This window comes from Schistocerca nitens, chromosome 1 (assembly GCF_023898315.1).
Source record: "Schistocerca nitens isolate TAMUIC-IGC-003100 chromosome 1, iqSchNite1.1, whole genome shotgun sequence".
Classification (NCBI taxonomy): domain Eukaryota; kingdom Metazoa; phylum Arthropoda; class Insecta; order Orthoptera; family Acrididae; genus Schistocerca; species Schistocerca nitens.
Genome location: NC_064614.1, coordinates 433,647,346 through 433,662,098, shown reverse-complemented (window position 1 = coordinate 433,662,098; position 14,753 = coordinate 433,647,346).

The window sequence follows — 14,753 nt, the reverse complement described above, 5'->3', positions numbered from 1 at the left end:
CTTCAGTTGTTACGTCAGTGTTTAATAATACACGTTTTTCTTTCCCATCATCTTGTACAGGATTTTGGATGTAAATTACCCTAGTGGACTGGCGGCTGTTAATTATTTCCTTTTCGTTCATTAGTGTAACTTTTGGATTCATGATCAGTGGTACCCCTTTTCTGTTCAGTGTTGTTTGTGAGTGAATGCACAAAATAACTTTTATTTTTCCAACCCTGTTCAGTTTAATTACTTTTTATTTTTAGTAGACTTTTCCATCAGAAGGGTCTTTCGTACACTCTCCTCGTACTTACCGGTATTATTGCTTCGGGCCGGCCGCAGTGGTCTAGCGGTTCTAGGCGCTCAGTCCGGAACCGCGCGACTGTTACGATCACAGGTTCGAATCCTGCCTCGGGCATGGGTGTGTGTGTGTGATGTCCTTAGGTTAGTTAGGTTTAAGTAGTTCTAAGTTCTGGGGGACTGATGACCACAGATGTTAAGTCCCATAGTGCTCAGAGCCATTCTTCGGGAAAGATAGCCTTATCCAATTAGTAAAAATCCATTAGGCATACATGCGATCCATGGTCACATTTGATATCGCAAGCAGGATAGGCTGATTAGTAAGGGGGAGGTTACAAATATCTGACCTACATCAGTAGACGAACGCTACTCTTGCTACTCTCTGAACTCATACCCTGCTGTTCACATCGCTCCATCTTCGCTTCTGGACTGCAACTTGGGCCACTGTTACTTGGTTTGATATCTACACCTTTCCCTCTACTGTGCTTCAATAACGGACACTAAAGCTACGCCCTCTGAGGGCAGTGACTGCGTAAGTGCTGGCAGATCTTCCGTGGAGGTGCCCGAGAGAGGTCGCTCGGTAACTGATGTGTGGGAGCAGCCTTACGCTCTCAGATGTTGATCCATATTGTGACTGCATGGCCTTTGCCGGCGTGTTCTCTGATAATATTCTTCTCGGGTCTGCAACCGGATAATGTAGTCATCCAAACGTAATGCTTCCTGGTCCACCTGGCCACCATCTTGCAGTGACAATGCTGTATGCTAATCTCGCCGGAACTGCTTCATACCATGAGGGCCACTTTATACATTGCTGAAGGCCAAGAGCCCGTGCGCCAGAAATTATCGCCGCTGTCCCGTAGCGCAAGTGAATGTGCAGCATACCAGTGGTGAAAGGTGGCTAGAAGCGATGAATCGCTATGGAGTACCACTGCCAATATATTCTGCCAGCCGAGTCAATGGCCATTGTTTTTTAATGTAAGACGAAACAGTGTTCCAAATTCTATGAACTTTACTTAAACGCTAACTCTTGCCTCTATTTATAATGCTGCCTGGCAACCTAATTTCGATAGATTCCTTTAAAACGCATTCCAATAGTGAGACGCATTGGCCATTCGCGTCTCATTATTATACAACATTCTGTGACACTCGATAAGACAATGCTCCGCTACCGTAAATTTCTAAGTCTGTACTATCTGCGGCGATGTTGCTCAGCACATATGTGTTGACTGGTGCGAATTGTTAGGGCAATGCACGAGTTCCGACACTGGCAAAGAATTTTGTAAACACCGTGCTTCCACAACCCTGTACTCCTGTACGGCTAGACAGTTGAAGTGGCTTTGCACGTCCACAACGACCGATCAGATCATGATCTTTTGTTTTTGTTACCGTGGCAACTCCATAGCGCTAGGCGGTCCCTGCTTTCAGACAGTGGTGCCACGTGCTTTGTTCAGGTTTGTGTGCACTCCACCAATTCTGTGAGTTTCTTGCCATGTATGTGGGGAATGGCGTCCTGCAGTACAGAGAAGTGATCTTTTGGAAAAAGAGCTACACTGAAATCTCAAGCATGCGAATTTATATAAAGATTGCATGTTTACTTTCAAAGGGAAAGAGACAATAGTGGGCCTTTGATAACAGTAATCAAAGTGACTGACAGGGTGGTAGAAGCATTGAACAGCTCTACAGCGAAAGTGAAGAGAGTCACAACTGATAAAGAGGCTGCCAATTCAACTGGGAGCCCTGTTATTGTGGCGCCTGGAAAGTCAAGGAAGAGCTCGTGTTGTGTGACTGAAACAGACAACTTTGACAAAAGTGTTATCAGGCAACATATATACATGTACTACAGCAGGAAGCAGTACATGACACTTAAAAAGTAATTGGCATCATTGTCGGACAGTGATGTGTTCACAGGCAGATCGACAACTCTCTCCACTTTTTAAAGAAAACTGGCTTTCGGTGGAAAATGTTCTCAGGAAGAAAGGTACTAATGGAACACGGAGACATTGTGGCATGAAGGTGTCGTTTCCGACCTGAGTTGCTAGCAGTGAATCCGGCGAATGTAATATGCATTGACGAAACATGTGTCAACGTGCGTCATGAAAGATCCGTCGCGTGGACAGATGACACGCGCCACGGAACAATAGTGTGCCAACTTTGCGAGGAGAGGAGACTAATCATTCTTCATGCTGGCTCTATGAACGGTTTTGTGCCCGGTACTGTCGATTACCACGAGCAAATGAATGCAGATACATTTAAAGACTAGTTCGTTACTCGTTTGCTACGAAATGTCAGTTCTGGTAGTTTTTTCTTGATGCACAACGCTCCGTGCCATTCTGCACAAAGAAATAAGGCAGCAAGGCTGCAGCAAGGAGAAACGAAATAGTCAACTGGTCGAAAAGCAGTAACACAGACATTGAACAGGATATGCGAAAAGTGCAACTTCTGGAACTAGTGAAACGATAAAATCCAAAGAAGACGCAGTATTTAATTGATACGTTAAAAGAGAACCACGGCCACAAAGGTACACGTCTTTCACCGTACCACTGCCATTGGAACGCCGTCCAACTTGTCTGCGCTCAAATAAGATCAGATGTCGCAGAATTAAAGAAAACCTTTACGTTGCGAAATACAGAGGAGCTGGTCAATGAGGCTGCCACACGAGTGACGCCAGAAATTTGGAAGAACGTTGTAAACGATGTGTGGATAGAATTTACAAGGGCGAACATAGAAGAAGTCGTAAGAGAAGAATCCATTGTAATTTCTTAATCAGACGATGAGAATAGCGGCAGCGAAGATGCCGAAGTGCCGAAGACTGTGGTCGTGAAGAGATGGTATCAATCAGTCGATGATTATCTTGAGGTTTCCGACCTCCCGCACGAAAAATAGAAGTAGAGTCTTCATTCGATATTTACACGTAACATTTGAGCGTTTTGTTGTACCTAGTTAATGTCGAGAATCAATCTGTGTGTACGATATTGCAATGCCTGTGTTATTCGGAAGAACGATGCGAATTTCCTTCACAGATTCGTGCGTGTCCGAATGAACGCCGCGCGGGGTAGCCGCGCGGTCTAGGCGTCTTGTCACAGGCCGGGCGGCTGCCGCCGACAGAGGTTCGAGTCCTCCCTCGGGCATGGGTATGTGTTTGTTGTCCATAGCGTCAGTTAGTTTAAGTTAGATTAAGTAGTGCGTAAACTCAGGAACCGATGACCTTAGCAGTTTGGTTCCATAAGACCTTACGAAAAATTTAAATTTTTTCCCAAGAAGCAGGCACTGCGGGGACTACAGCCGTTATAAAATACATTACATGTGTTCGTAGTTGCGAATTTGAACAATTGTTAGTTGTATAATGGAATGACGACAGTGAAAACTTGTGCCAGTCCGGGACTCGAACTCGGATTTTCCGCTTGTCGCAAGCAGTCCCCTTACTTTTTTTTTTTTTTAAGGAACCGCTGCAGGAGCAGAATGACGGGTAGGACAGGGGTCGACACCCGAGGCCATATCCACGCAACATATTCTAGAAGCGAAGGATCGGGGAGAGGATTTAGCGGGCTATTTCTATGTTGTTTTATTTATCTTTATTTTATTTTTATTTATATTATTTTTTGTTTTGTTTTTGTATACATGGAATTTTGTTTTATTAAAAAAAGATTCTACAAGTGCCGCAGCCGACTGTCCGGGTAGTCTTCTCGTCTGTTGGTAGGGGTTCCTCCCCCCCCCCCCTCCCCCCCCCTCCCCCCCCCCCCTATTCCGTCCGTAGAGGATCAATATGATCCAAGATCCTTCTTCAGTTTCAGCATCTCATACCCGGAACGCCACAGTGAGCAGGAGGGTCTGCAAATAATTAACCTATATAATTAGCGAGTTGGGTCCTGTACTTCGGGTGGCGGCTGAAGCCTGCATGTGTCGACATCAGTAGGGGCCAAAAGTCGAGTGTGCCTTTGTGAGCATCACGAAATATGTGGTAAAGGGCCATGCCTTTTAGCCAGTTAACGGCATTCGTCCTGGTCGGTGGAAAGTATACGCCGTCGGGGCGCAATATACCATCAGGGGAGATAGACACTGGCAATCGCCACAAGAGTAATGCCAGCATGCGCTTCGTGAATAGCCAGCAGTCGCTGGTCGTGGCACAAGTCAGGTGGTGTGCATCCGTGTCAACGATTGAGCATGTCGGACACAAGGGGTCGTCCGTCAGATGAATGGAATGTAGCCTCTGACGAGTAGCAAACTTCCTGTTCACAACCACGTACCACAATGAACGCACAGTCGTAGGTAGAAAAGACGTGTGTACTGCTCGCCACACCGTGTTCCAGCCAACTTCGGGATGTCTGTGTGCCACCATATTGACAGGCAGCTGCTATTGATAAAGGCGATCATAGTCTTTCGTGCTGGGCATCCGTGTGGTCGGAAGGTCTGATCATAAGTGGCTGAGGTCAATAAAGAACTCTCTGATGTGGGCGAGTGCCGGTGAAATGTGTCCTACAGAAACTGGGGAAAGCAGAGAGTGTGGTGCCACTTCAGCTATCAGGGTGCTCGTCAGACAGGCGTGGGCTGAGGTCTATGTGCGACATGTAGTGTTGAGATACCGCGATCGCCACAGTTATAGACCTGAATTAAACCGATACCGGCCGCCCGCTGCGGCGGTGTCAGGGTGGCATATCGGACTTTAAAAACAAGACCGGCACTCACGAAATGTCCTTCTGCTGCCTGAAATCTGTTGGCCATCGTTAACCGTCAAGGGAATGACATACGCAAAATCAGTTTGGAGACAAGATAGGTGCTGACATTACGTGTTCGTAGGAGCATGTCCATTTGATGCAGTTTGTTGTCCTGTATCTGAGCACGTGTCTGGTGTAATAGCCGGCAGTACGTAGCCGCCGCCGTGCAGTGAACAATGCTATAGAACTTCACTCCTAAACATTTGAGCACGGGCACCTCGTCAAAGGGCACTGCCGTCGAGTGGGAATGCCCCCTCCGACATCCATGTATTTTGTCGTCTTCACGTTTATGATGCTCACAGCGACCGCACCGTACTGTCGTAGCCACTGAAGCGCCATGTGCATTTCATTGTCTGATCTGGCCAGGAACACCACATCATCGACGAGTGCACCACAACGAAAGGTCGCGTCCTATATGCAAATCGCCTCCGTAGACCATGCAAAGCTAGTTTAAGCACTGCTGCAAATATTATACCCGACAACAGGCATCCTTGTCGCACTGACCGTCCAACAACAACGTGACCAGACTGGTAACCATTCACCATCACGAGGGAACGCGCTCCGTGGATCAGACCTGTGCAGACTCTGGAGAGAGGCTGATGCATTCCAAAACTGCGCATAGGAAGCCGTGGTCGACGCTGTCGAATGCGTGGTCAAAATAGATGGCGACAAGGGCGCCTCGTATTTTGCAGGCCGCCGTCAAAGCAATTGTGTCGCAGTATGCTCCTTACGTTGTATGAATGTTGCTGACACCACCTAAAATGTCTGATCGGTGTGGATGACTTTCCCGATAGCAGTGTGGAGACGCGCGCAGGGGATGCGGGAGTGGGCGAAAGTCCTGCCACCTATAACCACCACTCTGTTTCGGTACTGGGCTCAAGATGCTGTCTGTGAATTCCGTGGGGACACTGAAATCAGGGCGGACCACATATCGCCCATAAGGTCACAAAAAGTGCTTTAGAATTCCAGGGGTAAACAGTCTGGTCCTGGCGATTTGTTCAGTGTTCCTCGTGCCAAGGCCGATGTCAGCTCGTCGGATGTGATGGGCAACAGCAGAGTGTCATCGGCTGCCTCATCCCTAGGAGAGGGAAAATCGTGCAGCAGCTCGTCATAATTGCGTAAGTTTCGCGGATCTTCCATGTACAAGGTCCCATAGCATCGGGCGAACGTGTGCGCTATGTCCGTTTGCGTCACTGTGTGGCCGCCTGCCTCCGTGATTATCGCCATAATGAGCTGACGTTTGCGCACAATGTGATACACTGATGCCGTTTCGTTGAGGATGCAGTCTTGCACTCGCGCACGGATGCGGACACCTTCCAGCTGCTCCGCCCTGATGCGAAGTACGTGAGCTTTGATGCGTTAAAATTCCGATGTCGTCCATTGCCAGTTCGATCTGTCACGCCCGTACCCATCATGGTCTTTCAGAGTGCAGGTTTGACACATCCCAGCGACCACAGCAACGTGGGAGTGTACATGGGCAGGCGCCTGAAACGACGACGCCACGTGTCACTAACTGATTGACGACACACTTCCTCGCCAAAGAGGGTGACATTTAGCATTCATGGGTCTATGATGGGTCTAGTGAGTTGTCGGGATAAGGTAATAGTTCAGGTATACGCAAAATGATCCGTGAAAGTCGTCGGCCAGAGTTCTGCACCATGGGTCGCTGTGCGGAGGCCATGCGAGACGTATATCCGGTCCAGACGACTTTCAGAGTGGCCGGTAAAATGCGTATGTCCGTGCTGGTTCCCATGATGTAAGAGCCATGCGTCGTGGAGCGCGATGTCACGTACCAGTGCTTGTAGAGCCGGGCATGGAACGTAATGCGGTATCTGGTCCTTGGGCCGCAGAACACTGTTAAAATCGCAGCCCACTGTGTAATGGTCCATATTTCCTTGCAAAAGTGGAACGACCTCCTCCGAATAGAAGACGTGCCTGTAACCGCAGTGTAAAGTACTGGAGGGAGCGTAGCCCTTAACGAGGCAGACTGCGCCAAGTGTGAGAGCGATGCCTCGCGCGTTCGGCAAGTATGTTATGCCCGTCGCTTCCATGACATCTCGGAGAAGGATGGCCGTTCCTCTTGCGCCATCACCAGATGGTAGGCTGTAGGTGTTGTAGCCATACAGGTCTAAACGCAGCTCGGGATGGACCTCTTGGAGGAGGGCAGTGTCCAAGTCTGTCACTCGGTTCATGTCGTGTAACATGCAGGTCTTAACAATGGAGTGAACACAATTGACATTGACTGTTCCCACAAGGTATGCCTGAGACGTATCAAGTAGTGGAGGCAATGTACGTGTGCAAGGCCATGGTGAGCTCGTACACCACACAGCCAACCGACCGCATGACGTGCATTACTGTGTCGTATGATCCCCTTGACTGGCATGGCCCTCTGGGCCTAATGTCAGCCATGGGCTCCGGAGGAGTAAACGTTGTTTTCTGTGCATCATCTGCCTCCATGACGTCCGCCCAATCACCAAGAGAGGATTAGGAGGTCATGCTGGCTGGCACTTTCACAGGAACCCACATTTTGGGAGTCTACCCGATGCGCCTCGTTTTCAGGTCCACGAGGTGTAGGAGAGTGTTCCTTACCGTCAGGCGCCTTCTGGTGGCTGCAGTTGCAACGGATTCCAGCAGCCTCAGACACGGCAATGGAGTCGATGTCTTCCATCAGTCTCACACCCTTGTCCCGTTCTTCAGCTGACAATGGTCTCTTCTTGTGTCGCTTGGGTGATTTTTGCCTGCCGGTCCGAGATTCGACATCCAATAGCGGGCGGGGCCCGACACGATCTCGGTCATCGGGAATCCCTGTGTCCGATCCCGAGACTGACGGCAGCTGGGTGCTCCTGACGCCACGTTGGGCAGAGGTTGCAGAAACCTCTGCACCGTTTGGATGCGGTGGCGGCGTCGTCGTCAGTGCCGATTCTCCAAAGGAGCTTGCAGCGGCTTGAGGTGATATTAGGTTTTGATCATCCGTCACATCATACGTTAGCGGGAGCGGGAGAGAGGTCACCGTGGATCACTGGGGAAGTTCATTGCGGGGCACCTGAACAAGGCGGTGCTTCAGATACTCAGTTCTAACATGGCCCTCCTGGCCGCAGACCGAGCAGGTTCTCGGTTGGCCATCATATGTAACAATCGCGTGGCAGCCGCCAACGAAAACATATGATGGAACATGCTTCTTAAGTTCTATACGTACTTGGTGTACCCCGTTAAGACCAGGATACGCTTCGAACGTATTCCATTTCTTCTCTGTATGGCTCATAACTGTGCCATAAGGCTGCAGCACGTCAACGACAAGTTTGGCGGGAACTTCGAACGGTAGTTCAAAGATGCGCACGGTAAGCACCCCTAGTCCAGCATGGTCAATTGATACCACGCTCACATTACCGTCAGCGTGGCAGAAGCGGAAGCCGTTTTTAGGTCGTTGGAGGAGTATGTCGGAGGCCACTTCGTCAATCAGTTTGAGGTACGCTGTGCTAGATACAATAGACAAATGGATACCTATCAGTTCTCGCGGTTCTATGTGCATGACATCTCTAAGAAAGCGTTCTATGTCATGGGCCTCCGGTCTGATGTACGATGCTTTGAACGTTAGTTTGATTGTGGCTTGTCGATATGATAACGCTATGGTGGGTCGGTACCGGTACAGGTACTACAAGTCAATACAATGACGCACGACTGCGCGCTAGCGAGTAAACAACACAACACCTGCGGAGCGCTGCTCAGCGCGCCGAGCCCGTCCACGCGGCTGAAAGTCCACTGAGTTTTGTTGGTCCTTGTTAATGTCAAAAATCTATTTCTGTGTATGATATTGCAGTGTCTGTGTTATTTGAAAGGACGATGCGAAGTTCCTTCGCAGATTCGTGCATGTCGGAAGGAACAGGCACTGCGGGAACTAAATGGTTCAAATGGCTCTAAGCACTATGGGACTTAACATCTGAGGTCATCAGTCCCCTAGACTTGGAACTACTTAAACGTAACTAACCTGAGGACATCACACACATCCATGCCCGAGGCAGGATTCGAACCTGCAACTGTAGCAGCAGTGCGGTGCCCGACTGAAGCACCACAGCGATCGACAGCACTGCGGGAACTACAGCCATTATAAAATACATGACATGTGTTCGTAGTTGCGAATATGTACAACTATTAGGTGTATAATGGAATGACGACAATGAAAATTTGTGCCATTCCGGGACGCGAACTCGGATTTCTCGCTTATCGCATTTGGCTACCTTGTAACAACAACAACGCTGCACTATTGTACATATAATAACTTTTTTTCTTCTGATTTTCGATAAATTAGTGTAATCGATGTTCTGAATTCATTTCTTTTCTTGTCATGTCATTATGTTAAAGAAACTGTAAACAATTTTCGATGTAAATATCAATGTTTATGTCAAATTGCAAGCAATATTATAACAAAATTGAAATGTAAGAAATGTTGGAACTGTTGTAAGATGTTAAAGTTGTAATTGTGCGCCTGGTCCATACGTAGGCAATGTATTAGAATATGTAGAATGCAAAACCTTTGGTGAATACCCTGTCTGTAGGGGAGCGGTAAAAGGTGGATGGTAGGCGAGCGCGGGAAAATGCACACGGGCGCTGCACGGCATAACGGGCTCAGCAGTAGTAGTCGGAGTTGGGCATCGGTCTGAGAAACACGCTCTGGATCGAGGAGGCACTCCTGGAAAACGTGATTTCATTGAGCCTCGGATGTGCCGTTTCCGACGACTATACAGCATGGCTATATTCCATAGGCACTAAATGGAAATGTATTGCGACGCTAAGAAGAAGCAAAGTGCGAAACATCAAGAGCCATTGCTGTGATTGTATGTGTGCTTTCCGCCTCGCCTTCTCGCCGCCCGCCAACCGCCGCATCGACACGAACAGATTGAAACTTTTAGTACTGTATTCGTGTGGACCAGTGTTACTTTTGTTCCTGACTGTTCAATAACAACTTAACTTTTACCAGAACTGTCCCATCATTTAATTATCCTCATCACTAACCTAGACAGGGTCCTTTCCACATGTTGTGCAATCCGAATGTCCCGAAATGAAGATTTAAAGTTTATGTTAATAATACTTACCTGTAGACCTATCTATGTTAGAATGATGTTTAAAGAACTTTGTTGTTAATGAATATATAGGTAAATAATATAGGTCTGACAAAGTTGGAAGATAATGTTGAAATTGGTTTAGTAATGAAGGCTAATTAATTTGAGACAAAAATAATGGTAGTTAAATGAGCAAGAAATAAGACAAAAAGAGTAGTAACTCGTATATTCGAAATTTTGAGTGCTTAACGATTTCGATAATCAAAAATTTCAGTACAGTGATCATAACAGTTTCAGGGTCCCCCTCCCCCTTTTTTTTCTATTCATGTAAATTCTCAAATGTACTGAACTGATTTGACCAGCAAAGTTAAAGTCGAGATAAAACCAAAAGTTATTAGTGTTTTACCTTTTTCAAAATTGACATTGTATGTGTGTTTCGAAAGTGCTATTTCTAGGGTAACCTACGCTCGATTTTAATCAGATCAATAGTAAACATTATAGTATATTGTTGTGTATTTATGGCTTGTTCATATTAGTACAGAAAGTGAAATTATTAGTTCAGTAGATTTGCTGGTTCTAAAATTTACCGTATTAGGCAGTGTTATTACGTGTTGTTTTGCATACACGTACTTCAACTTGTACAGGGAAGAAACTCAATTAATGCCTAATTAGGCTGGCGACCGTATTATTAACAATTTGGTAGCATCTGCTGTGTCGTTTCTTGTCTGTCCTAACGTGTAGTTGCACTTCAGACTTGCTTGACGTATCATTGTTGTTACTGAGTGGGTGAAAGTCTGATTTTGCCTCCATTCTGGTACACGCGGTCAACATATATACCAAAATCCTTTCTTATAAGGTGAAGCCCGTCAACTTACCATAGTACAGGCTTTAATAAGTATCGTGCGCAGAAGCGAAGGGTTACAACCTGAGCATGACTCATGACCACACCCAAACTCCCATATGTCATCAAACGTCTGTCTACAACCTGTACTCGTACATCCATCATATATATTCCCATACAGAGGGGACATGCATGTCCGAAGGAACTTTGCATCATAATTCGGAATAACACAGGTACTGCAATACTGTGTTCACCCGCAGACACTGGGTAAGTGACTTTCAAGTAAAATGTCTCCCCTGTACGGGAATATACATAGTGGATGTAAGAGCACATGTTGGAGACACATGGTTGGCAACATATGGAAGTTTGGGTCTGGTCGTGAGTTGTGCTCAGGTAGCCAAATGTTAAGGCTGACCACTCTCGATAAGCGGGAAATCCGGAGCAGATTTTCATAGTAATCATCCCTTTATACATCTGACGGTCACCCATATTCGCAACTGCGAATACATTTAATCTACACTCCTGGAAATTGAAATAAGAACACCGTGAATTCATTGTCCCAGGAAGGGGAAACTTTATTGACACATTCCTGGGGTCAGATACATCACATGATCACACTGACAGAACCACAGGCACATAGACACAGGCAACAGAGCATGCACAATGTCGGCACTAGTACAGTGTATATCCACCTTTCGCAGCAATGCAGGCTGCTATTCTCCCATGGAGACGATCGTAGAAATGATGGATGTAGTCCTGTGGAACGGCTTGCCATGCCATTTCCACCTGGCGCCTCAGTTGGACCAGCGTTCGTGCTGGACGTGCAGACCGCGTGAGACGACGCTTCATCCAGTCCCAAACATGCTCAATGGGGGACAGATCCGAAGATCTTGCTGGCCAGGGTAGTTGACTTACACCTTCTAGAGCACGTTGGGTGGCACGGGATACATGCGGACGTGCATTGTCCTGTTGGAACAGCAAGTTCCCTTGCCGGTCTAGGAATGGTAGAACGATGGGTTCGATGACGGTTTGGATGTACCGTGCACTATTCAGTGTCCCCTCGACGATCACCAGTGGTGTACGGCCAGTGTAGGAGATCGCTCCCCACACCATGATGCCGGGTGTTGGCCCTGTGTGCCTCGGTCGTATGCAGTCCTGATTGTGGCGCTCACCTGCACGGCGCCAAACACGCATACGACCATCATTGGCACCAAGGCAGAAGCGACTCTCATCGCTGAAGACGACACGTCTCCATTCGTCCCTCCATTCACGCCTGTCGCGACACCACTGGAGGCGGGCTGCACGATGTTGGGGCGTGAGCGGAAGACGGCCTAACGGTGTGCGGGACCGTAGCCCAGCTTCATGGAGACGGTTGCGAATGGTCCTCGCCGATACCCCAGGAGCAACAGTGTCCCTAATTTGCTGGGAAGTGGCGGTGCGGTCCCCTACGGCACTGCGTAGGATCCTACGGTCTTGGCGTGCATCCGTGCGTCGCTGCGGTCCGGTCCCAGGTCGACGGGCACGTGCACCTTCCGCCGACCACTGGCGACAACATCGATGTACTGTGGAGACCTCACGCCCCACGTGTTGAGCAATTCGGCGGTACGTCCACCCGGCCTCCCGCATGCCCACTATACGCCATCGCTCAAAGTCCGTCAGCTGCACATACGGTTCACGTCCACGCTGTCGCGGCATGCTACCAGTGTTAAAGACTGCGATGGAGCTCCGTATGCCACGGCAAACTGGCTGACACTGACGGCGGCGGTGCACAAATGCTGCGCAGCTAGCGCCATTCGACGGCCAACACCGCGGGTCCTGGTGTGTCCGCTGTGCCGTGCGTGTGATCATTGCTTGTACAGCCCTCTCGCAGTGTCCGGAGCAAGTATGGTGGGTCTGACACACCGGTGTCAATGTGTTCTTTTTTCCATTTCCAGGAGTGTATTTGTGTGTTTGTGCAAGGAGGCAAATACTACTAGCACAAGAGAAGAAACATGTGATCGAGGAACACATTGCTCAGTAGAGTGCTGCCAACAAGATTGCTTTGTTAGGCTCTGTAGCCCTGGCTGGTAGGGGTGCGCCTGTGACACCGCTCCCCGCCACTGCACTTCCATGTCGAATACAAGCAACTGCGCTGCCAGAATGAGATTTTCACTCTGCAGCGGAGTGTGCGCTGATATGAAACTTCCTGGCAGATTAAAACTGTGTGCCGGACCGAGACTCGAACTCGGGACCTTTGCCTTTCGCGGGCAAGCGCTCTACCAACTGAGCTACCCAAGCACGACTCACGCCCCGTCCTCACGGCTTTACTTCTTCCAGTACCTCACCAGTTTGGAAGGTAGGAGGCGAGGTACTGGCAGAAGTAAAGCTGTGAGGACGGGGCGTGAGTCGTGCTTGGGTAGCTCAGTTGGTAGAGCACTTGCCTGCAAAAGGCAAAGGTCCCGAGTTCAAGTCTCGGTCCGGCACACAGTTTCAATCTGCCAGGAAGCTTCATATCAGCGCGCACTCCGCTGCAGAGTGAAAATCTCATTCTGGAAACATACCCCAGGCTGTGGCTAAGCCATGTCTCTGCAATATCCTTTCTTTCAGGAGTGCTAGTTCTGCAAGGTTCTCATGAGAGCTTCTGTAAAGTTTGGAAGGTAGGATGCGAGGTACTAGTAGAAGGAAAGCTGTGAGGGCGGGGCGTGAGTCTTGCTTGGGTAGCTCAGTTGGTAGAGCACTTGCCTGTGAAAGGCAAAGGTCCTGAGTTCGAGTCTCGGTCCGGCACACAGTTTTGGTCTGCCAGGAAGTTTCAACTGCGCTGCCATCTGTCAGACCTCTTCTCTCACCGAATGGAGTAAAGGTCTTCTTTTACCAAGCCAAGAAGCGCTCTGTTCTTGGCTAGCGGACGAAATACGCTTTTGATATTTCTTCTTTTTTTATTCTTCCTACTGTTGAAGCCTTTCCCCAAGTATATGTTACAAAAACCAGTGATCTACACGCATCTTCTAGTGACTGTGCCGCAGGTCCAAACTGGAAGGCACGACAGATCTGCTGTCTGTGTAGGAATTCTGCTGTTACACGTGTGTCAACTTTCCGCATCTGAAATGACGAAACCCCTTTTTGCCAACTTGTACAGGTCACCACGCGTTCACACTATGGATAGCAAATTGTTGCATGCAGATACGGGTACGCGTGTGCCGGTTTCTATTAAGAAACAGTTCCGTCGTCCTTTCTGTAGATCTGTATGTCTATAAATGGAAGCTTTCTATTCATTTCGAGCATCATCGTGAACTTGATGCAGCGATGAAGGTAATTAAAATGATCCAGCAAACAGTGCAGAGCGTCTAATCCATGTGGCCATATCATCAAAGTATTGTCAACCTATGTTCACAAAAAGTTAAGTTTTAAAACCGCAGTCCTCAGCGTCGTGTCTTCAAAATCTTCTAAAAATAAATTTGTGACTATACAGGATAATGGGCTTCCAAAAACCACTCCCTTAGTTTCTTAAAAATAATTGTCATAAATAAAAAATATGTCACCAGCACATGACGGCAAAGCTTCGTTAGTTTCACGTCCAGTTTTTCACTAACACAAAGGAGGACCCCAGATAAAAAGAGACACTACATAAAAGCTCACAAGTAAATGCATGGAACCGAAATACAAAGACTTCAACCGCTGGATAAATAATTATATAACTGGAAACATGACGTTCACAGTTTCCAAAGTGAGGCCTTTGAACAGATGTTAAATACACTCCTGGAAATGGAAAAAAGAACACATTGACACCGGTGTGTCAGACCCACCATACTTGCTCCGGACACTGCGAGAGGGCTGTACAAGCAATGATCACACGCACGGCACAGCGGTCACACCAGGAACCGCGGT